The sequence below is a fragment of the Chinchilla lanigera genome, unplaced genomic scaffold, assembly GCF_000276665.1.
Source record: "Chinchilla lanigera isolate Chin_1 unplaced genomic scaffold, ChiLan1.0 scaffold00066, whole genome shotgun sequence".
Lineage (NCBI taxonomy): Eukaryota > Metazoa > Chordata > Mammalia > Rodentia > Chinchillidae > Chinchilla > Chinchilla lanigera.
The window spans coordinates 6,883,232-6,907,701 of NW_004955467.1; the positions used below are offsets into that span (position 1 = coordinate 6,883,232).

At 42.7% G+C, this 24,470-nt stretch overlaps 1 long non-coding RNA gene across 1 annotated transcript; it reads right to left on the minus strand.

Moving 5' to 3' along the window:
- Nucleotides 1-17,808: 17,808 nt before the first annotated feature.
- Nucleotides 17,809-24,213, minus strand: LOC102005689. Its single transcript, XR_263347.1, has 3 exons — nt 24,091-24,213; nt 19,664-19,812; nt 17,809-18,098 (listed from the first exon to the last, which is right to left on the minus strand). It is a non-coding gene; the product is annotated as an uncharacterized LOC102005689 (long non-coding RNA).
- Between the last annotated feature and the right edge of the window lie 257 nt (nt 24,214-24,470).

Sequence of the window (24,470 nt, forward strand, 5' to 3'; positions counted from 1 at the left end):
TTCACTGTTTACAAAATGCTTTAACACTTATCTCTTTTAGAACCCACAATATCCCTATAACTTCGTTTCAGAGATGAAGACACTGACTTGTCTAAGGCGCAGTGGCAAAACATATCACCTGGTAGTTCATGTAGTGCCTGAGAGGACACCCTTCAGGGAATGCTGAAAGGATGCTGGCACTGGGTGAAGGTTGGGTACATGCTTTTAAGGTCTCTCTCCCGCCTTGAAGAATGGAGAACTTTTTTTCCATGAATTCCATCCAGTTGACCTCAATGAAGATCATGCAGACTCACCCACTGGGTAACGAAATGTATCAGCATGTAGAATATCTGCATCAACATTTCCCCAGTGACTAAGGTCACTAAATGACTAAGTCACTAAAAAAATCACACATTAGCAAAAGACCCATTCAGATGGCTCCGTGGATGTTAATGAAAAGTTTGATGATGTGCTTTTAGATTTCAGCGTACAACTAACCTTTAAGAAACTACCAATGTTCAAGTTTTGGTGTACAGTGAAAGATGACTATATATAGTTATTTGAAAAGCCATTAAAATATTCCTCCCTTCTAACTACTTATCTGTGTGAGTTCCTTTCACATCCTTTAGCCAAAACATTCTGTTCATTATAATGGATTAATTATTGCTATTTTAATGAATTAAATATATTTTTAATTTCTCAGTTTTATTTTCTAGTCCGGTATATATCAATATTTAGGAACTGCATAAAGCAAAGTTCCTTGGGCTCTTCAGTAATTTTTAAGAGAGTAAAAAGTTCCTGAGACCAAAAGTTTAGAGAACCACCGACATAAGATTTTAGCTCAGAATTGAAGAAGCTCATTGTGACCAGAGTTTTGGCGAGGAACTGAGGTAACTGCCATTCCTCTCTCAGCACAATGCCTCCTGCCTCCAGTGGGGCAAACTCCCCAGGGTCCACTTGTCTCCTGGAATGTGCCTGGGGCATCACACTCTGTTCTTGCAAAGAGCTGCGGAGGTTTCCCTATAACTGACGTGCCCAGACTGTCTGGCCAGCAGGAAGAAGACCGGGATGGAGCAAGGCTCCTCAAGCTAGACAGGAACAAACTCTCCTAGCACTCACACTATGCTGCAGACCCTGCTTCCGGCTAATGTTTCAACTAGGCTTCAACTAGAAGAATGTGGATGTGTGGCACTAGGTTATTGGGATTCCATAGCTTGGCTTTCTCTGTAATCCTCATCTCCTCCCTCCCCAACAAAAAGCAAGAACACGGGAGTGTGTCCTCCATCAGGTATCCCCCTAGCTTATAAAAACTAATTATCCACCTGACTTAGTAAAAAGACAGGCACAAATGATCTATATTCCTACCACCTTCAGCATTTCAGAGCTCACAGAGGGTAGCCGTATCTTTGCTCTGCTCATTACTGTACCTAGTGGGAGTGATCCTTGAGGGGACACTCTGGCGCACTGGGAAGAAACAGTGTAGTGCAGACAGTTAAGAGACTGTCAAGTCCAGATTGCTGTATTTCTGGGCTTTACTCACTCATGAGAGTGAAACAATTAAGGAAGAAGTCATTACAACCTTCCTGAAATTTTTAAACAATAATAGAAGCCGGGCGTGGTGGTGCATGCCTGTAATCCCAGCACTCAGGAGTCTGAGGCAGGAGGATCGTTGTGAGTTCGAGACCAGCCTGGGCTACAAAGTGAGCTCAAGGCCAGCCTGAACTGCATAGCAAGACTCTGTCTCAAAAAGACAAAAAAAAAAAAAAAAAAAAACAATAATAGAAAAGTAGCACATGTCAAATGGCCAATAAATATATGAAAAAAGTTCAATATCTTTAGCTATCAGGGAAATGTAAATCAAAATTACACTGAGATTCCACCTCACCCTAGTCAGAATGGATATTATCAAGAATCCAAAACATAAATGCTGGTGAGGACAAGGGAAAAGAATGCAAATGTGTATAGCCACTATAGAAACCAGGACAAAGGGTCCTCAAAAGATGAAAAATAGAGCTGTCATTTGATCAGGCTATACTACTCCTTAGTATAGAGTAGAGGCAATTAAAGCCAACACAAACTGTGATGGGGGAAAGGGGAAAGTAGACAGGGAAAAAGAAAAACATATATGTATACACAAGATAGTGAAGATAGTGATACAGCAAGTTTCTCTTAGTTCATTGAAAAGAAAGGTTTGTGCAAATAATATGTGGGCAAGATATTATGCCTGTATCTTGTATTCTGAATAACTACTAGGAAGAAAACAATACACAATGTATTATTGTAACTGGCCTACTAACTTGTTTTGAGACTGTGTTTCATTGTTATTTTTATCTTTTTTCTCTTTCAAATAAATAAATAAAGTCAACACACCATAGGGATACCCACATACCCATGTTTATTGTAGCACAATTTGCCATAGCGAAGACAGGAAACCAGCCAGGTGCCCATTAACAGATGGATGCGTAGAAAAAACGTGATGTATATACACAAAGGAGTGCTATTCAGTCGTAAGGAGCAACAAAATCCCATCATTTGCAGGAAATTGGATGGACCTGGAGAACATCACATTGAGCAAAATAAGCCAGATTTAGTCAAATACTGCAAGTTTTCTCCAATATGTGGACTCTGAGAAAAAATGATAGGGATATAGCTTAGTGGTACAGTGCCTGCCTGGCAAATGCAAGGTCTTGAGTTCAATTCCCCGGTACCAAAAACAAAAAAAAACAAACAGTGAGTCATAGGTGGAATAGATCTAAGCAAAACGTTCACATTGAAACATCCCTAATTATGAAACTGGGATAGGATGGCAGGGGATTGACGGAAAGGTAGAAATGATCAAAGTCTGTTATGTGCCAGTACGAATCTGTCAGAATGAAACCTGTTCATCTGTATAACCAATATAAAAAAGAGTAAAAATATAACGCCTGTATAATGCATGCCCCGCTTCATTTTGAGGCCAGTGTAAACAAGAAGTATAGGTCAGTATGATGCACAGACATAGCTGCATAAAAGCTCTAAAAAGCATACCAACAAGCAGGTTGTGCTGATGCACTCCTGTAATCCCAGCATTCAGGAGGCTGAGGCAAGAGGATCATTGTGAGCTGCAGACCAACCTGGGCTTCAAAGTGAACTAAAAGCCAGCCCGAACTGCACAGCGAGACCCTGTCTCAAAAAGACCAAAGAAAAATTATTTATGATTTTAAAAAATACTTCCTCTTAAACCGAAAAAAAAGGTAACATCCATGATATATTAAAAAACCTCTACAAAAAAGTCTTTCAGACAGCAGATATAATGGTGAAAGGTTGGATGCCAAGCAATATTTTTTTTTATTCATCAGGTTTCTCTAAGTCCTGCCTAACAGGGAAGGAAAAAAATTAAAAACACAAGAGCTGGGAAAGAAAAGGACAAAATCGTCTTTATTTGCTGAGTGAATACCTAGGAATTTCCAAGGAATAAATACATAAGGTATTAGAATTAATAAGGTTTAGGAAGGTGGATGTTTTCAAAAATGAAAACACACTAAATATAATGAAGAACCCTGGAATGACTCCCAAAACAAAAAAAATTACTGGAAAACCTGGGGAAATCCAAATAAAGTCTAGACAAGAGTCAACTTGTTAATAATAAACCAATGCTGATTTCTCAGTTTGGAGAAATGCTCCATGGTTGCAGAGTTGTTGATATTAAGGAAGAGTGGGTGAGGAGAACACAGAAATTGTATCGTGTTTGCAATCTTTCTAAAAATCTAAAATTAATCCCAAGTAAAAAGTTTATTTATAAAAAGTTTTAAAAATCAAAATATAAAAAGTAACTGTGTTTGCATAAAGCAGCGCAAAAAAAACTTGAAAATTATTTTTGAACTATTTTAAGCGAGTTCCTGATCCAAAAAAATGTAAAAGACTTTGTTATGGTTTGTGCCTAGATGTTCCCCCAAAGCCTTATGAATTTTTAGATGAGGCTTTTTCAGAGGTAGCCGAATCCAGAGTTTGCGATTGATTCATGGTTTAATGTTGGATTACGGGTGTGGGGTTAGGCTGGGTGATTGCCGGATCAGTCTGCTGATTGGATTGGCACCACCTTAATCTCAGTGTGAATAATATAAAAGGAGCAGAAAGAGGCCTCTTTCCCTCTTTTGCTCTTGCTGCTTTTGGTGTCTTCTGCCACCATCAACAGTTGCCCCTCTGCCATGTGCCATCCTGCCTTAGAGCCAGCAGATTATGGGCTGAAACCTCTACACACTGTGAGCTAAATAAAGCTTTCCTTTTTTAATCTTGGGTGTCGAGTATTTTGTCTCAGCATGGAGAGAAAAGTAACTAAGACAGACTTCTAACAGAAAATTAGAACTATCTTTAGGAGTCATTTAATAAAAGACCTAGTGAACTGGGCATAGTGGTGCAACCCTGTAAATGCAGAATTTGGGAGACAGGAGAGAAAAATAAAAGGAATAAGGATAGGAAAGAAATAAGTGAAATTATCTTCATTCACAGATGACATGATACTCTACATAGAAGACCCCAAAAACTCCACCAAAAGGCTTATAGATTTAATAACCAAATTCAATAGCATAGCTCAATACAAAGTCAACACTCAAAAATCAACAGCATTCCATGTACAGCTTGTGCATGTACACAAGCAACAAACAGACTGAGAGAGAAATTAGGGAAACCACAACTTTCATAATAGCATCTAAAAAAATGAAATACTTAGGAATCAATCTAATAAAAGAAGTAAAAGATCTATACAGTGAAAATTACAGTACTTTGAAAAAAGAGATTGAAGAGGATTTCAGAAAATGGAAAGATATTCCTTGTTCATGGATAACAAGAAACAACATTGTGAAAATGGCCATACTCCCAAAATTGTTATACAGATTCAATGCAATCCCCATTAAAATTCCATTAGTATACCTCACAGATCTAGAGAAAACATTCCTAAAATTCACCTGGAACCAGAAGAGGCCTAGAATAGCAAAAGCAATCCTCAGTAACAAAGGCAAGGCAGGAGGCATCACAATCCCTGACTTGAAATTATAGTACAAAACTACTATGATAAAATTAGCATGATATTGGCAAAAAAAAAAAAAACCAGACCTGAAGATGAGTGGAACAGATTAGAAGGTGCAGGCACAACCACAAACACACTCAGCCACCTTATCTTTGAAAAAGTAGCCCAACATGTTCACTGAAGGAAAGATAGCTTCTTTAATAAATGGTGCTGGAAAAACTGGCTTTTCACATGCTGAAGACTAAAACTAGACCCGTCTATCACCATGCACTAAACTAAAGTCAAAATGGATCAAAGATCTAAATATTAAAACAGAAACACTAAATCAACTAGAAGAGAAAGTAGGTAACAATCTTGAAGACATAGTGGTAGGCAGAGAGTTCATGAATGAAAACCAAATTGCACAGGAAATACTTCAAAAAAGATGTGATTTTTTAAACAATGGAGTATTACTCAGCTATAAAAAAGATAAACTCACCCTAGCTGCACAGGAGCCGGGAGGCAGGCACCCGGCACTCAGGAAGCCCCATGGCAGTGCACACTGGCGTGCGCTGGCCCTCAAACTAGACGCTGCTGTGCGGTCAAGAGAACTATCATGGCACAGAGAAGCAATGACACAATTGGCCCACCAAGCGCCCACTGCAGAGGCCTGCTCACAGATGTGCGTGAATCATCCCAACATGGAGAAACCCCTGGGAATACATGCCACACAACGGGTCTCTCTTTCCCCTGCCATTGAGAACCAGAAATGTCCAGAGTCGGCAGAGAAGCAGCTGCTGAACAAAGACTCAGAAAAGATGAGAATACAGACTACACCCGAAGACTCAGAGGTCTAGTTGACCGGGGTCACCAGAGCCGTTCGGAAGCTGGAAACCAGGAGGACCTTGTGCAATACCTGGGGAGATCCCCTGGAAATTTTTATTCTTCCCCTGACAGTACAGGCTGCGGTGGAGCACGTGGAGCTCCAGAGAGGTCTGCACCGAGATTCCTGCTGCCTGTGCTGACAGTTGGGGAGAGGACACTAAGTGATTGTGGGGTCCCAATGCCATGGGAGGCTGGAGAGAAAAAGCTACAAAAAATGCTTTCACCCCAGATGGCTCACTTGAGATGTTAATAAGAATTGCCTCCTCAGTATTCTATAGCCATGAGGAGGAGGAGGCCAAGGAGAGAAAACAAAGAGACCGAGAAAAAGCAGCTGCTTTTGCTACAATGCTAAGAGAAACAGAACCTAAGTCTGATTCGTGGGGCCTCAAGAAGAACTCAATGACCACATTCATCTGCTACCACTGTTAAAAGGCAGGCTACCTCAAGAGGAACTGCCCTAAGAAGCCCCATGGGCCATGCCCTGAATGCAAAGGAGACCACTGGAGATCGGTCTGCTCTTTGAAGCGGAGGTCCCAGAGCTCAGATCCATCCTACCAGTTAGTCCAAAAGGAATGAGGGGGCCCGGGCATACTCTGCCTTCTCCCTCTGGCCACACTGTCATCTCCTTGGAGGAGCCCCGGGTAATCATGACTATAGAGGAAAAAGAAAACAGCTTGTTGCTAGACACAGGTGCAAGTCTCTCGGTCCTTCTTTTCAATCCTGGCCTTCCTTCCAGCCGTCACACCTCAGTGAAAGGAGTCACTGGTGAGGAGGTAATACACTATTTTTCACAACCCTTAGGCTGTAACTACTTGTCAGATCTTTCTTGCATATCTCTGTCTTCCTGAGAAACCACTTTGAAGATACCACCATGTATTACAGTAGCCATTGATATTTCCTACTCATCTGTCCCCAACTCTGTAATGTTTGTATTGTTCCTATGCTATTTTGTAAATGGATGTATGTTTATTATTATGTGTTTCCTACAACAACCATTGAGAATAGTCAATGATTATTCGATAGTTCACTCATGTATAGCTTTACTTATTTTCTTTAGAAGCCACTTTGAAGATACCAAAGCGTAATACAATAACTATTGATAATCTCTTACCATTTCTGTTTGTAACTCACTATTATCTGTCTATTTGTTTTCCTGAGAAACTATCTTGTAGATAACAATATGTAAAACAACAACCACTGATAATTTCCTACCACTTTGTCTGTAATTCGGTAAGCCCCCCTATTACTATGCTATCCTTCTTTTACTCTTTAAAATAATAATAAAAAAAGATAAACTTGAGGCTTTTGTAGGTAAATGGATGCAACTAGAGACCATACTCATAAGTGAAATAAATCAGACCCACACTTATAAATATGATATTGTCTCCCTAGTGTAAGAACCTGAAAGAGTAAATAAAACCCAAAACATATAATAGATAATATGAAAGGGAAAGAAATTCCTCAAAGGGAGGAACAACTGGGATGAGGGAAAGGAGAAAAAGAAAGAAAGAAGGAAGGAAAAATATGCATATATACAGAAGGACAGCTGAGATAACTGCACTGCTGATGTCTAATGGTTTATTGGAAGGAACAGTTAATGTTTAATTTTTTTGACAAATTTTGCATGCCTATATCTGGTAATCTGAAGAACTAATTTGAAGACAATAATATGCAACATAACAACTACTGGTGAGTTCCTATCATCTTATCTAGTGAAACTCTGTATCATTTCTAATGGGTTTTTTTGTTTTTATTTTTTATTCTCTTTAATGGTTTGACCAGTCTTGCATTCTTACATCTGGTAATCTGAGCAACTTTGCTGAAGATAACACTATGTAGTATAATAATCACTGTTAGTTCCTATCATTTTGTTCTGAAATCCTATATCATTTTTATTGTTTTTGCTTCATTTTGTTTTTGTCTATGTTGTTGGTATTTTGCTATTGTTCTTTTTATTATTATTCTCTTTAAAATAAAATAAAAAAGAAAGGCCTAGTAAACCAGGCATGGTGAAGCACCCCTTTAATCCCAGTACTTGGGGAGGCTAAGGCAAGAGGATCATTACAAATTCAAGACCAGCCTAGGCGACAAAGTGAGGTCAAGGCTAGCCTGAACTGAATAGCAAGACCTTGTCTCAAAAAGAAAAAAAATTTTTAAAAAAAAAAGACCTAGTAAAACAGAAAATGCCTCTCTCAGCCAGTATGCTTCAAATTCTTTATTGCCCAGGTAATACTTCCTGTTGCAGTTCTGGTTGTTTCTGTCTCCTAGACATAGCTGTTCACTGTGATGCATATCGTAAGAACAAACCAAAGACAGCCAAGTTTTCTTCCTCTGTACTTCCCCTTTGGAACCCCATAAAAACCTCCCTACCTGAGGCTTTGGGGCCTCATATTTTGGTAATGATCCTGATCCATCCCTGTTGACATAAATAAATTTGTCTCCAAATCCTGGGTGTCATGTCAGTGTTTCTGCTTGCTGTTGCACTAGGATGTACCATGTTCATTGATTAAAATATTAAAAGTATAAAGGTATCATTTCCTCCCAAATTGATTTAGATTTTATGCAGTCCAAATAGAAAATCTCTGAAGACTTTCATTCTTTCTTCTTTTCTTCTTTTCCCTCTCTTTTTTTCTCACTCTACCTCTGTCTCTCTCTGCTCACAAGCCACTTTTTATTTCTGCTTTTCTTTCAATTGAAGAATTTAACAAGATAATTCCTACTCATAAAAATGTACAACCAGGCATGGTGGTGCATGTGTATAATCCCAGCACTCCAGAGGCTGAGGCAGGAAGATTGCCATGAGCTTGAAGCCAGCCTGGGCTGCCTAGTGAGTTTAAGGCCAGCCTGAACTATATAGCAAGACTTTGTCTCAAAAAAATAAAACGTACAAAAGATCAAGAATCAATAAGCCCATTTTATTTGTTTGTTTGGTTGGTTAGTTTTTTGGTTTCTTAAGACAAGATAGGGTCTTGTTCTGCAGTTCAGGCTAGACTTGAACTCACTGTGTAGCCCAGGATGGTGTCAAACTCACAGCAGTCCTCCCGCCTCAGCTTCTCAAGTGCTGGGTTTACAGGTATGCACCACCATGCCTAGCATAAGTAAGGCATTCTTGAAGACTGGGTAGGAATATTTGCTGTACAAAAAAGAGTCCCTAGAAGCCAGGCCTGGTGGTACACTCCTGTTAGTCCAGCTACTGGGGAGATAGGAGTAGGAGGGTCTCAAGTTTGAGTCCAGTCATGAAACTTAGAGAAACCCTGTCTCAAATTTAAAAATAGAAATAGATGGACATAGCAGTACAGGCCTATAATCTCAGCATTCAGGAAGCTGAGGCAGGAGACCCACCATAAGTTTGAGGCCAGTTTGGACTACATAGTGAGTTCAGGACCACAGTGAGTCCTTGTCTCAAAAAAACAACAAAAATAACACTAAAATAACTAAACCCACGTCTTCACCATGCACTAAGCTAAAGTCAAAATGGGTCAAAGATCTAAATATTAAAACAGAAACACTAAATCTATTGGAAGAGAAAGTAGGTAAAAATCATGAAGACATAGGGGTAAGCAGAGAGTTCATGAACAAAAACCAAACTGCACAGGAAATACCTCAAAGAATCAACAACTGGGATCTCATCCTATTAAAAAGTTTCTGCACATCAAAAGAAATCACCAATAGAGTAAAAAGAAAACCCATGAATTGGGAACAAATTTTAGCCAACTGCCCCTCAGGCAGAGGACTTCTATCTAGAACATATAAAGAATTTAAAAAGGCAGGGGAGATAACTTAATGGCACAAGTGCCTGCCTGGCAAGTGCAGGGTCCTGAGTTTGATTCCTGGTACCAAAAAAAAAGAATTTAAAAAAATCAGACCCCCAAATTCAAAGACCCAATACAAAAACGGGCATCTGAGGTGAATACATACTTCTCAGTTGAAGGAGTCTGTCCCCAGCACTACAGAAACAAAATATAAAAGGTAACTCATAACACACTGGGAGTAGGGTGCTTTCTAAAGAAGAAACAAACAAACAATAAATAAATAAGAAAGAGCTAAATTTGAATAAATAGTATGCTACAGGAAACACCTAGTGTTTATTGACAATATTTATTTTATGGCAGGTACTGATATCTCACAACATTCCAAAGAGACAAATACCGTATTTACCACATAAAAATATAAGAAGATTGAGCAGTTTTAGTGATGTGCCAAAAGGGCCAGTTAGTGACAGACCTAGAATCTGAATCTACACTATTTGGTTCCAGCATGTAATCACCATGGTCTATTTAAGAACATAAATAAACACAGTGGCAAGGTGACTTTGGATTTTTGTTTGTCTATTTATCAATTTTGTTTTAAAAATGAAATTAGTAACTAAAATCTGATGAAGAAAACTTCTCTTCAGATAGGAAGCAGATTAAAACATGGTATGATTTTGATGATGTATAAGGAAAGAGCTTCTGTTTGACTTGGACATTTGGCAATTCTTCATCACATGGCATAGACTTGGTGAGACGGAATGACATTTCCTTTTGTGGGTCGAGTTGTGTCTTCCCCAAAAAGAAATTTATGTTGGAGTCCTAATCTCCAGTACCTCAGGTTATGACCTCAAGTAGACATGGAGTCTTCACAGAGCTAATTAAGTCAATGTTAGGTTAATTACGTTTATTGGAGAGGGCCCTCAGTCAGTACGACTGATGTCCTAAAACAAGAGGGGGACATTTGGACACGTGGATGCCCTGTGAGCATTGATGTCAAGCTGTCAGAAGCTGAGGAGCTACCTAGATGGGAAAGAGGTCTGGAACAGATCTTTCCCAAGTGACCGCCCTAAGGCAGTATGACTGTATTCGTTGGGGTGCTCTAGAGGAGAAGAATCTAAAATATATATGTGGATAGTTATGCAAGGGAATTTACCAGACAGGCTTACAGGGTCAGAGGCAGAGGAGTCCACAGCGGCCCTCTGCACGTGGGAGAGCTGGAGAGTCCGGTAGCTGCTCAGCCAAGAAGATGCAAGCAGCAGAACAAGACGGACCAAGGGTGCAGCCGGAAAGTTACCGGAAAGTGGCTGGCATCCATCTGCCTTGGAAAGATGCAGCCGCTGAAGATGCTGCACACTGGGAGACCAACGCCCAAAGCTGACCGGAGCAAAGGATGCCACTGCTTCCTTTTCAAAGCGGGCGCGTTTCCTTCTTTCCCTTTTCCCTATTGTTTGGTGCCACCCACAAGCCGGTGGGTCTTCCCCTCAGTCCGCTGACCTGGCTGTCAGTCATCCACAACCATGCTGGAACTGTGCTTTACTAATCTGCTAGGTGCTTTTTTCAGTCTGTCCAAGTTGACCTATGATGATTAAAGCTTGCAATAACCCTGTTACCACTTTTGTCTTGAGTTCTATGTCCAGAGCTATGAGATAATATACATCTGTTGTTTAAGCCATTTTATTGTAGCAGCCCTGAAAAACTAGTATATCTCTCTGTGGGTCTAATCACGGTCTTGTTTCAGCACTGAGAAATAGTTACAGGATTGGGGATGTAGCTCTGTGGCAGTGCACTTTTAGCATACACAAGGCCCTAGGTTCTATTCCTAGCACCATAAAAGAAAAATAGTGTAAAGCCATTTTCTGGTCTTCATATTTTAGAGGCAATCTGTATGAATTCATTCATATGGAATCTCAAGGGATCTTGAAAAACTAAAAAAAAAAAATTGACAAGAATAGAGCTGGAGGTTGCCAGGTGTGGCAGCATGCCTGTAATCTCAGCACTCGGGAGGCTGAGGCAGGAGGATCACTGAGAGTTGAAGGCCAGCCTGGGCTACAAAATGAATTCAAGGTTAGCCTGAACTTCATAATGAAACTTTGTCTGAAAAATAATTGATTTAATTTTTTAAAAGCTGGAGGTCTCACATTTCATAATTTCAAAACTTACTACAAAACTACTGGAATCAAAACCGTGGTGCTCACACACACACACACACACACACACACACCAATGTAATAGAATAGAGAGCCCCAAAACAGACCCTTACATACATGTCAGTGACTTTCCACAAGGACACAAGACTCAGTGGAGACAGGAGAGTCTTCAACAGAGACAGCTGGGAAAACTGCTATCCACGTGCAAAAGAATGGATTTGCACCTTTACCTTTACCATATACAAAAATTAACTCAAAGTTGACCCAGGGCCTAAAACTATAAAACAGCTAAAAGCACACATAAGGAAACTCCATGACACTGGATTTGGCAATGATTTCTTGGATATGATACCAAAAGCCCAGGCATTGAGAACAAAAACAGATAAATTGAACCATATAAAAATACCTTTTGCCCAGGCAGGGAGGCACCCACACGTAACCCCAGCACTCGGGAGGCTGGGTAGGAGGATTAGGAGTTTGAGATGTCTTTTTTTAAAAATTTAAGAAAAACAGAAAATAACAAATATTGTCAAGGACACAGAAAAATTAAAAGCTTTGATCATTGTTGGGAATATAAAATGGTATAGCTGTTATGAAAAAAATAATACGAAGCCAGGCGTGGTGGAGCATATCTGTAATCCCAGCACTTGAAAGCCTGAGGCAGGAGGATCATTGCAAGTTTGAGGCCAGCCTTGGCTACAAAATGAGTTCAAGACCAGCCTGAACTGCACAGTGAGACCCTGTCTCAAAAAGACAAAAAACAGAAAGAAAAAAAATATATATTGTTTCCCCAAAATAATTAGAAATAAAACACTATAGCATCCAGCAATTCTTCTTCTTGATAGCATAGTCAAAACAATTGCAGGCAAGACCTCAAAGAGATATGTGTACACTCATCTTCATAGGGACATTATTTAGAGTAGCCAGGTGGGAGCAGCCCAAATGTCCATCGAGAGAAGGAAAAGCAAAATGTAGTACATCTATACAATGAAATATTATTCAGCCTTGGCGAGGAAAGAGATTCTGCAGAGCGGGTGAACTTCAGCCCATTATTCTGAGTGAAATAAGTCAGTCACAGAAAAATAAAATACAGTGGTTTATTCCGCTTACAAGAGATACTGAGAATAACCAAAGTCACAGAGACAAAAAGAAGAATGGTGATTGTCAGGTGCCGGGAGGAGGAGGAAATGTAAGTATTTATTGGGTGCAGAGTTTTCACTTTACAAGATAAAATGAGTTCGAGAGATGGATGGTGTCATGTTTGCACAAAATGCGATGTACTTAATACTGAGCTGTACATTTAAAAGTGGCTAAAATAGAAAATTTCATGTTACATATATGTATTTTACCATAACTTTTTTACCATAATTTTTTAAAAACTAATTTTGTTACAAAACAGATGTCAGAGCTGGGTGTGGTGGCACACGGCTATAACCCCAGCACTTGGGAGGCTGAGGCACGAGGATCCTGAGTTTGAGGCCAACCTGAGCTACAAAGTGAGCTCAAGGCCAGCCTAAAATGCAGAGTGAGGCCCTGTCTCAAAAAAGACCAAAAAAAAAAAAAAAAAAAAAAAATGCCAGGGGCCGAGGATATAGCTCAGCAGCACAGTGCCTGCCTGGCAAGCTCAAGGTTCTGAGTTCAATTCCTAGTACCAAAAAAAAAAAAAAAAACAAAAAACAAAAAGCAGATGTTAGGAGATAAGGTAGAAGAAGGGAGATAGAGATGAAGAGTAGATATACAGCACCAAATTGCTCATCTTACATAATGGAAAATCAATTGACACCATTGAAGTTAGATAATACAAGCACTGGGAAGCTGAGGCAGGAGGATTATCATGAGTTTGAGGCTAGCCTGGGCTACAAACAGTGAGTTCAAGGCCAGCTTAGACAACGTAGTAAAACCTTATCTCAAAAAAAAATTTTTAAGAATAAAAAAAAGACAACACAAGCAAAGTAACTATATTATTTGGCGTTGTAGCCAGCATGGTGGTACATGTTCGTAATCTCAGTTATGGGGGTGGCTGAGGCAGGAAGATCAAAAATTCAAGCCCAAGTGGGCAGCTTAGCAAGACCCTGTCAAAATAAAATACATAGGACTGGGGTTGTAGCTCACTGGTAGAGTGTGTGCCTAGCATGCATGGAACCCTAGATTCAATCCCCAGTTACTCCCCTCAAAAAAGTTTCCATTTCGAGTTGATTGTACAGGCATACACCTATAATCCCAGTACTTGGGAGGTTGAGGTAGGAAGGTGACAGAATTCTAAACTAGCTCAAAGGAAGGGGTGGGAGAGGGAGGGAGGGAAGGCTGTGGAGGAAAGGAAGGAAAGGAAAGAGAGTTGTAAAATAGCTAAAATTGGACTGAAAATAGCCATAATTTAAGAAATGAAGCAAGAAAGTACAAGTTCAACTCCTTCTTGCTTATGAGAAGAGTCAATTTTACATCATCTAAAACTGATATATCAATCTGAGTGTGGTGGCACACGCCTGTAATCCCAACACCTAGGAGTCTGAGGCAGGAGGATCACCATGAGTTCAAGGCCAGCTTGGGCTACATAAATAAATTAAAGGCCAGCCTGCACTACATAGTGAGACCTGGTCTCAAAAACATAAAAGAAAAATAAAGTTGATATATCGAGAAGTAGAAATAGTAAACATATGACCGGGAATGGTGGTGGTAAAAGAGCCTCCAAAATGGTCTCGACTGAGCCATGGTGGGAAAATAGAGCCTTGGTTCCTGGCCAGGCTCAAGTTATTACAGGATGCCCTGCCTGTCCCTGCCCCGTAGTCCCTCCTATACTTCAGCACTGAGCTATAGTGCTCGCTTGGCTTCCACCAATGTAACAGTGCTCCTGACCTCCTGAACTGTTGCCTTCTTCGAGAGCTTCCTTGGAGACTCCCTCCTCCTCCCTTGATCCCCTCATACCTGCACCCTGCCTCCCTTGCGGTGACTAAGTGCGCTTCACACCCACTAAGTGTCACCGGGTGCAAGCTGCTTGGCCCCTCTGCCTCACAATCCTTTCTGACTAGGTGAAGAGAGCCTTGAAAGCGAGTTGCAGAAATGATAACTATCCAGTTGCATGGAAAAAACAGTTTGAAGACAACAGATCTGTAATGGCTACAGAGCACTTTGGGTGGTTGGGTTACAAATTAACCTTTTCTGTATTATGCTCCTTACTTTCTCAAATTGCCTATAGTGCTACTTTTTTATACTTTCATTAAAAAGTTATAGTTCCTCGGAAACAAAATAAAAACAAAAATGTAGCATAGATCCTGGCATAGAATGACCTCAACAATGGCTAATTCTATCCCTTTACCTCTGGATGTAGATGTATTTTTCACTTTTGGGTGTCAGGGACACTTTTCCCATAAGCATTCATACACACACAAAAAAAAAATTGTATGTGATTATTTTGGGATAAACAGATGAATGAATGAATGAATGAATGAACCTACAAAACTAAAGCAATAGCATCCTTCAGATGTCCCCAGCATCACCCCACATTGTCAGGTGACAGAAGGCAAAGCCAAAGGATACCAGTGCAAACAATGCCACAGCCAAGGCCACCATGGGTTCCCTCCTGCTCTGGTCCTCAGAGGGCGTTGGCTGCCAAGAAGCTCCAGAGAGGACCCAGGCCCATGCTGAGCTCACCTGCTCTGTAAATGTTGCTTCCCCTGAGCTGGATTCAAGGAGCAGCGGGACACACCAGGCTCAAATCAGCTGTGGCACTCACCACGTTCGGGAGGCATTAAGAGCAAGGACTAGGACATGGGGAAGAGGATGAGGACAGGGGTCATGTCCAGAGAAAAACAACTTCCTGGAGAGTTAGAATTCCTATCTGGTGCCAAGAACAAACTGGGAATTCCCAGAATATTTCCTTCTGTTTTTTCCTCTCTAGCGTCCATGCCCTTCCCCAAGCCCCTGGCATCTAACAAAAGTGCCAAGATTCTGTTTTTCAGCGTTATGCAAATCGCCTTTCCACCCCTGCCTCCCCCTGTACCCGCTGGGGAAACAGAACGGTGAGCAGAGACAGCGCAGTCTGGAGGCCGCCTCGGCTGAGAGGAGGGAATCGGCAGTGTGTCGCAGAGCTGGCGCTCAGTGGCCATTCCAGTGTCTCCCAGTCAGACTCGGAGAGGGAGGCCAGCGGACCACTCGGCTGATGCCACTCAGCTATCAGAATTCCAGACAGGAGGCCTCAAGTGGGCTTGTCTGCTCCCGTGCATTCCTCCCGACAGGTGTTAACTCAAGGCCACACCACTCCGCAGGGACTTTCTCCCCTCCTCCCCAGGACAAAGCAGGGAGGTAGTGGCGTATAGGAGGTCTGGGGCTTCATTTTCAGATTTGTCCCTAGACTTCATCCTGTACTGAAGCTGTCAGGTTGGTCTTGAAATGACGGGATAAGGAGGAAATGGTACATTACCAACACTGTGTGTCCTCTTGCCAACCAGTCTGCAGGGGCAACAACAATAATGGTAACCAGGCCTGGCCTGGTGGCACACACCTGCAATCTCAGTGCTTGGGAGGCTGAGGCAGGAGGGTCATTGCAAGTTCCAGACCAGCCTGGGCTACAAAGTGAGCTCAAGGTCAGCCTGAACTGCATAGCGAGACCCTGTCTCAAAAAGACAATAGTAATAATAATAAAAATACTAATAATAATAATGGTAAATACTACTATATTTATGTTTATTAAATGCACCACACATTCTTTCCTAAGCTTCTCAGGCCTGCTATAGCCGTACGAGGTAGACGCTATCGTGTCCATGTTATAGATGCAGAAACGGGCTAAAATGTGCCCAAAGCCACCCTGGTTTGGAAAGGGGGCCAGCATGGATTTGCCCTGGGGTGGGGCTCCGGAGCACCTCACCTCCCTAGTAGGAGGGATGACCAAAAAAGTAGAAAAGCCCAGTCTGCTGTTCTTTGGAACCCTCCTACAGGGTTCAGGGTCACTCTCCAGGGTTTCTGGAACTATACCTGGGGACCCACACAACCTCTAGGGTCACAAGCGGCAGTCAGTCCTTCTTCCTCTCGTGACAGCCACACCTGCCCCGGGCAGGCTCTGGGGCCCCGGAGAAGGGGCTCTATGCCCCCCGCTGGCTGGGTGAGTTCCACCAGCTCACAGAAAACCACAGCACTATGGTGCAGCCCCAGCAGACTTCCCAGGCCCCATATTCCCGGGGCCGGCTCAGATCTAGAGCTTCTCGGGGGACAGTTCCATCCCCTCCGCTCAGGCAGGTACAAGGTTCCAAACAGACACACTGACCAACCTGCTGCATTCATGGTAAAAAAAAAAAAAAATAGCCCCCTCTCGCTCAGTCTCACATGTCCGCCCCTGAGAGCTCCGTTTCCTGCGGACCACAATGGCTTTCCTTATCTGACCAAGAACAAAGCCTGTTTAAGCCTCAGCCTGTACAATCCTCACCAGCTATTTCTAGGCACTTGTAAGAATCCCTTTCATTCACACGGGCTCCCTTTCTGCTCTGACAATGTTGTGAGGCTTCTCAGCAGCCACTCTCTCCCCTCCCCTGTGCCTTGGACTCGTGCCCCTCAGACCCCTGTGGCTCTCTCAGCTTTGCTCTCCCCTCTCCGCTCCTTCCTTTCATGGTGAAGATTGATCTCTGCCCAGCAGGCTGTGTGAAGTTTCCCGGCACTCGGCTTTCATCTCCTGCCTGCCTCTTCTGGGTGCTTCAGTAGTAGCACTCTGTGGGAGGACCGTTCCTCTCTTAGCCCTCAGCCCAAGAACGCTCCTTGGTTACACGTCAGGCTTACCCAGGTCCTACAGAGAGCAGCCCACCAATCTGTTCACTTGTCTGGTGACTTTATTACCTCTACGGTTTTGAGATAGTGTTTCCCCCAAGGGTCTACATGCTGGAAGCTTGGGTCCCAGTATAATGGTGCTGAGGCGATGGGGCCCTTAGAAAACTGGACCAGGTCTTGAAGAGAGATTAATGTTTTTCTGAAAGGAGTGACGTCACACTTGAGCATGGCTTTAAAATTTTATTTATTTTACCTATTTTTTTTTTTTAATTTTATGTTTTGGTACTGGGGATGCAACCCAGGGCTTTGCACATGCTGGATAAAAGCTCTACCACTGAGCTCCATCACGTCTTTTTTTTTTTTTTTTTAGTGTGTTCTTAAGGGATTGGATCAGTTACCATGAGAACAGATTTTATAAAAGGAAGTTGCCTTCCTGGGCTCTCTCTCTCTCTCTCTCTCTTGCTTCCTTTGCACATACCTACTTCTCCACCATGTTGAGATAAGCAGGGGACCTGGTGCAGTTTGCGTCTGGAGTGTGCCCCAAAGGCATGTGTTGAAGACTGGTCTCCAGCCCAGAGAGCTACTGGGAGGTGGTGGAACCTTTAAGAGGAAGGGCCGAGAGAAAGGATGTTAGGTCACTGGGGGCATGTCCTCGAAGGGGATCTGGGAGCCCAGCCTCTCTTCCCTTTCTTTTCAGTCCTGGCCACCATGAAGTGAGCAGTTTCCTCCGCCACTCTCTCTTGCCGTGATGTGCTCGTTATCAGAGGCCCAAAGCAACAGGAAACAGTGACCATCGGCTGAGACCTCTGAGACTGTGAGCCAGATAACCCTTCTCCTTTAAATTGATTATCTCAGGTATTTTGTCACAGTTACGAAACCTGACGAACACAGGACCCTCACCAATACTGGTACCATGCTGTTTGGGCTTTCCAGACACAAGGAATGTGAGCCCCATAAACCTCTTTTCTTTGTAATTTACCCATCTGTGGTATTGTCCCTCCTTGGCAGCATAGCATCAACTCCATGAGACCATCCCTCCCCTCCCCCAGTCATGTTCCATAGTATAGTCTTTGTCTCTGGGACAGTGCCAACCACACAATAGCAGCTCAATAAATATCTGCAGGTTGTGTTAAATCATCATCTGTGAGGTTATTACTAGAGCATACCTCAAGGTTATTGGGAAGGATAATTGAGTGAACACATGTAAAAGAGCTCATATATGTCCCCAGCAAGCGAGCTGTCAGCAGACCTTAGCTACAACCATCAGTATTCACTCTACAAACTCAGTGTGCACACAAAAAGAAAAGAAGGTCATAAGCCCAGCATGTGAGGCAGCCTGACAAGCTGGGATCAGAGCAGCTGTCCCCATCTGGGGGAACTGGAGAGGGCCAAGCTAGGTCTCGAAGGTTGACCAGAGCTAGTCAGCTAAGCGGCCGAAAGGGCATTTCAGGCCTGTGAACGAAATACAGAGAGGGAGGCAGAGGGGACACCCGGGGGTAATTTTGGACCAGACTATTTAAGCCTGAGTACATTATACTAAACTAAAAGAAGATTCCACATGGACTATTCCTCAAAATACCCCTAAATTAGATTCTCCCTTTCCTGGGCTAATCTCAAAATGCAATAGAATTTCCTCTTGTCCAAGTCATTACTGGAAGTTCACAAGGGAGTAGTCACTTTTTCCAAGCCCATTCTCCAAAACAAGTGCTTCTTCAACCATTTTAAAATATATATAGACCTGCCGGGACTTAATAATTTAAGCCAGGTGTGGTGGCACATGTCTATAACTCCAGCACAATGGGAGGCTGAGCAAGGGGACTGTAAATTTAAGCTCAGCCTGGGCCATTTAGAAACTTAGCCAAAAAATTATCTCAAAATTAAAAAAATTAAAAGTGCAGGAAGAGGGCTGGGGATGCAGCTTAGTACAAAGATCCTGGATTAAATCCCCAGTACTGTAAAAAACATATTTATATTTATATTTATATTTATATTGGGCCTAGAGCAAGCAAAATGAAGCCCGCAATCGTAGCAATTACGATCAAATCATAAATCTCATGGATTTTTATTTTGCCAAATCTTCTTTCTGCTTTTCAAGCTAACAAGAGCTTCTTGAGACTAAGTCTGTATAATTCACACATTCAACAAAGTAAGAGATGAAATCCTACCTTGTGCCAGGTGCTGTACTGGTTGTTAGGGTTAAAACACTGCACAAGACATCCAGAAATCCACGCCTCTGTGGCCTGATCCTAGACAATTTTCAGCTTGCTTTTGATAAAGTATCTGTGAGGTTTGGTGCAGCAACGTCCTGGATGTCCTATAAAGGGAACATTAAAATTCAAGCCAAAGCTGAGCGAGCAACTCAGTGGGACAGCACTTGCCTAACACGCGTGAGGCCCTGAGTTTGAGCCTCAGGATGCCCCTGCACATGAGCTCACATTGAAAGATATTTACGGGTAGGAGAAATTAGGAAAACTCAAGCGGAAAATGACCAGATAAACCCTTTTATCTATCCATTCTCCCACTTCTGGTTTCCCACACTCTTAGTTCTATCCAGCATGAATCTCTGCGACCAATATTCCCGTCTTCGCATCCCTCATCAGCATAGCTCAGCAAGGCACCAGCAGCCCTTCCACCTCAGGAGCGCAACGGCAAGTATCAAAGATGGCAATGACAAAGCATAAGTGATATGGACATTGTTTAGATGTGGCCTCTGTGTTTGTCTAGCGGCTCAACCGCGCCGTTGTGACTCTCCTACTTTTCTCCCCCTCCATTTGGTGTGTCTGCTTCCCTTCCCCAAGCATGGAGCTTCATTTCCCAGGACTGCCGCAGCAGCTCTTCGCACCACTTCTGCATTCAAGATGGGGAAAGGGAGGTAAGGGTAGCATCTCAATCTGTCTTCTCTATAAGGAAGAAAATCTTCCTAGATGTCCCAGATAGACCTCCTCTTCTGTTTAATGGTCCCAGCTGGGTCACATGACTACACCTTCTAGCACAAGGGAGACTGGGGAATTGGGGATTGGATTTCCAGCTTCCACAATGGAGGAGTAAAAGAAGGAAGGGCTCGGTGATGCCTTGCGTGGGCAACAATATTTCCTGGGAAAACTTGCACAGGGAAATCACAAGATACCACGCAAATGTTACTCAAGCCATCTTAGGCTGGCAAATACAAAAAATACTGAGAAAAATATCCCTTTTCAGGCAGAGTCCAAACCAATTGTGAGTTGGACCAAAGTGAGGCCAGTTTGGAAAATCCCAAGGCTGGAAATCCCCCCATGCAGGAAAGCCTCTGTGCTGGGTGCGTGCCTACAGGCTCTCAGCACTGCCAGCAGTGCAGGACCAGGAGCACAGAGCATTGGTAAACAAGGTGGAATCGAAGATACTGAGCTAATAACTGTGGCTTCCTCAGTAACTAGGATTTAAATCTAGAGGAGGGGTAATTTCTCTCTCATGTTGATCACATAAGACCATCAACGTAGGACAAAATTTTGTGGGGAATAAGGATAGGACTGAGAAGTAAAGTTCACTTTCCCATCAACTCTGTCCTTTTTCCTAACCAGCTGAATTGTATCCTTTACTCAAGTTACATAAACACTTTCTACCACCATTATTATGAGTCAAAATCTCTCGTTTATGCCAGCTTGTGGGGCTTTGGGCTCCCACACAGAGGAAGTTGGAAAGTGACAATCCAGTCAAAACAGAAGTTTGGCATCACACAGGATAAAAGAGAAAGAGAAATCTCAAACAAAGTTTTGTGTGTCTCTGCACATGTGTTTGTGAGAAAGCATACCCTCATATAATGTTAAAAGGCCACACTGTCCTGATTACATCCTAAGCTCAAGCCTGTCCTTTGTAGCTCTGACCGCATTCAGACGTTTTAATGCAACAAATGATTTTTGATTCCCACAAGGCCTGGCTTTCATTTGAACAAGTTAAACCAAGATGTTCTGTGAAGAGAATACAATTCATCATCATGCCGCTTGTTTTTGTTTTTTGGTACCAGGAACTGAACTCAGGACCTTGCATTTGCCAGGCAGGCACTTGTAACACTGAGCTATATTTCTGGCTCCACACTGCTTGTTGTGTGGAAACAATCTTAGTAAAATGAGCCCTGGCCTCTGCAACCCATGGAGCTGTTCCTCTACCTACCTACTCATCTGCATATGTACCTGTCTTTCTATCCATCAAACCTACTCACCCAATCATCCATCCATCCATGATTCCAGCTATTCTCCCACCAAGCCACCCATCCATTCATCCACCCTCCCACTCATCTACACATCCACCCACCCATCCATCCATCCACCCATCCATCCACCCATCCTTCCATCCATCTATGCACCCCTCCACCCACCCAGCCATCCACCCATCCATCCACCCACCCACCCATCCATCCATCCATCCACCCTCCCACCCATCCACCCATCCATCCATCCATCCATCTACCCATCCATCCACCCACCCATCCATCCATCCACTCATCCATCCATCCAATCATCCATCCAGTATACATCCATTCCTTTTCTTGGAGCTTTCACTGTTCTCTCCTTTTCCTTGTGAAGCAGTAAAGCACTTTTACTCTGCTTAGCCTTCACTTTGCACACAGAATGTTTTTCTGCTGTTGACCCTTAAAATGCAGGTTCAGTTCCTTTTTGGAAGGTCCTCCATGGACCTCCACTGAGAGACCACAATGTTATTTCCTGCTTCCCTCTTATTATGTAATAAATTGCTGCCTTCAACATCCCTTCACTGTTGTGTTGTGTTGTATTGCTCTTGCTTTGTGTGCTTGAAATATTCTGCACCGTGTTTTATCTCCTCAAGTAAACTGTAAACCCTGTGAGAAGAGAGACTATGGTTTTTCCTCTTTGCACCCTCCCTCCACAGCTGGTGTCTTGCCGAATCCTAGCAAACTGCAGACCCTCAGCAAATACTCAGTTGTTGATTAGCTACACAGTGTCTTCATTTGTAAAATAAAGATAATACTAGTGGTAAAGGAATATTGTATTAATTGAGAAGGTGTACATTAAAGAGCTCATGAGCTACAAAATCCTAAAGATATTAACAATAATATTGCTTTATTTTAATAAATAATGAATAACTCTTAATAGCCATATACTCTGCACAATATGAATAAACACAGCTACAATCAATAAACATCTCATTAGTGCTAACAGAATCACTGGGTCCTATACAAAGTGTTAGAACTACGAAGATGGATGGAACATAATCACTGCCTTCAAGGACCTCATGTTTCATCAAAGAGGCAGAAGCACCAGGTGTGGTGGCGCACGCCTGTAATCCCAGCCCTCAGAAGGCTGAGACAGGAGGATCATTGTGAGTTTGAGGCCAACCTGGGCTACAAAGTGAGCTTAAAGCCAGCCTGAACTGCACAGTGAGACTCTGTCTCAAAAAGACAAACAAACAAACAAACAAACAAACAAAAACAAACAAAAAAAGAGGCAGGTGCATATACATGAGTCTGAAGAAAGCTCCAGGACACAAACACAAAGTGCTCAGAGACACTTATGGGATTCCTAATTCTGTCTAGAGGGGCTAGGGAAGAATTTACAGAAAGATTGTCACTTGAGCTGAACTTGAAAGATGAATAGCAGTACAGTACAGTAGAAGGAGAAAGGAAAAGAACAATCTACAGAAGAAACAGCATAGAAGCATGAGGGGTGTCTGGAATAAATGAAGTAAGAGAGCTGGGTGGCAATCTGAAGTACCGGGGAGGGGGAGAAGGCAGAGACCGAGAACTAGGGCCTGGCTCAGAAAGAGTGTGGTGTCGGGGGCTGGGCGAACCGCATTAGGGAGCGTGATCTTGACTCCAGGGACAATGCAGAACCACAGAGGAGGAAAAGGACTAGATTTGTATTTCAGCTAAATGACTATCATGGCACTGCTTCCACAGCAAATAACAGAAACCCAATTAAAGCTGGCTTAAGTAATACGGACATGCATTTTCTCACCTAGCTGGGAGTCTGCAGGGAGGTAAACTGCATGCACAACATAACCCATTTCTCTAAAACTCATGCTCTTTCGGTGTCTCCACTCTGCACGCATTTTTATCAGCTTTATTCTTGGGTGACTGCAAAATGGTGGCTCCAGTAATAAATCCAGCATGAGCAAATCCCAAAGCATACTCCCAGACGTCACTCTCTCCCCACCCTCACCGGGTCGCATTAGGTTGCATGGCCTTGTGATAAGACAGAAGCACTGTTCATGGTTAGGCTCAAGGTGGAGAGTGGAGACAGGGAGACAAACTGAGGAGACACTGAAGATTTCTGGCATAAAGTAAGAAGACCTGGACCAGAGATGGGGCTGTAGGCATGAAGGAGGAGTACAACACATCTTGCATGTGAAAAACACTTGGCAACTCATGATACATGGAAGAGAAGGCAGAAGCTGAAAATGCTACAAGCTCCCAATCTCGGGTGACAGAGTAATCAGAGTCCTCTTGCTAGAAGGTGCCTAGAGGAGCATTCCTCCCAACCTCTACCTCATAATGATCAAAAGCATGAGGAAGAGGATTCACCTGATATCTCTTTCCCCAGGAGTCAGTACAAAATAAGGACTTTGGTGTCATGCCACCTACCTTCCATCACTTAGGAGTTGAAAACCTTGGGTAAATTTCTATTTCCTCACTTGAGAAGTAGGTATACTCATCCCTAAGCCATACATTGTTGTGTCCAGGGAGACACAGAGTGCCTGGCATAGAGGAGCCATCATGGAATGCTAAGGAATGATTCCAGGGTTCCAGGTAGAGTTCAGTCACCTACTCATTCTACGATCTCAATCCAACGGCTGTGCTTCAACCCACTGAGAATTAGTAGATGCATCTGTCAGGTGGGGAAGATACTATTCACGGGGTTTCTGATGTAATTGGATCAGAAAAATATGTCAAAAGCTAATGTGGAACATGAATGGTTTTAGGCTGTCTAAACAAGAGAGATAAAGTTCTCTAGAGAAGTAGAA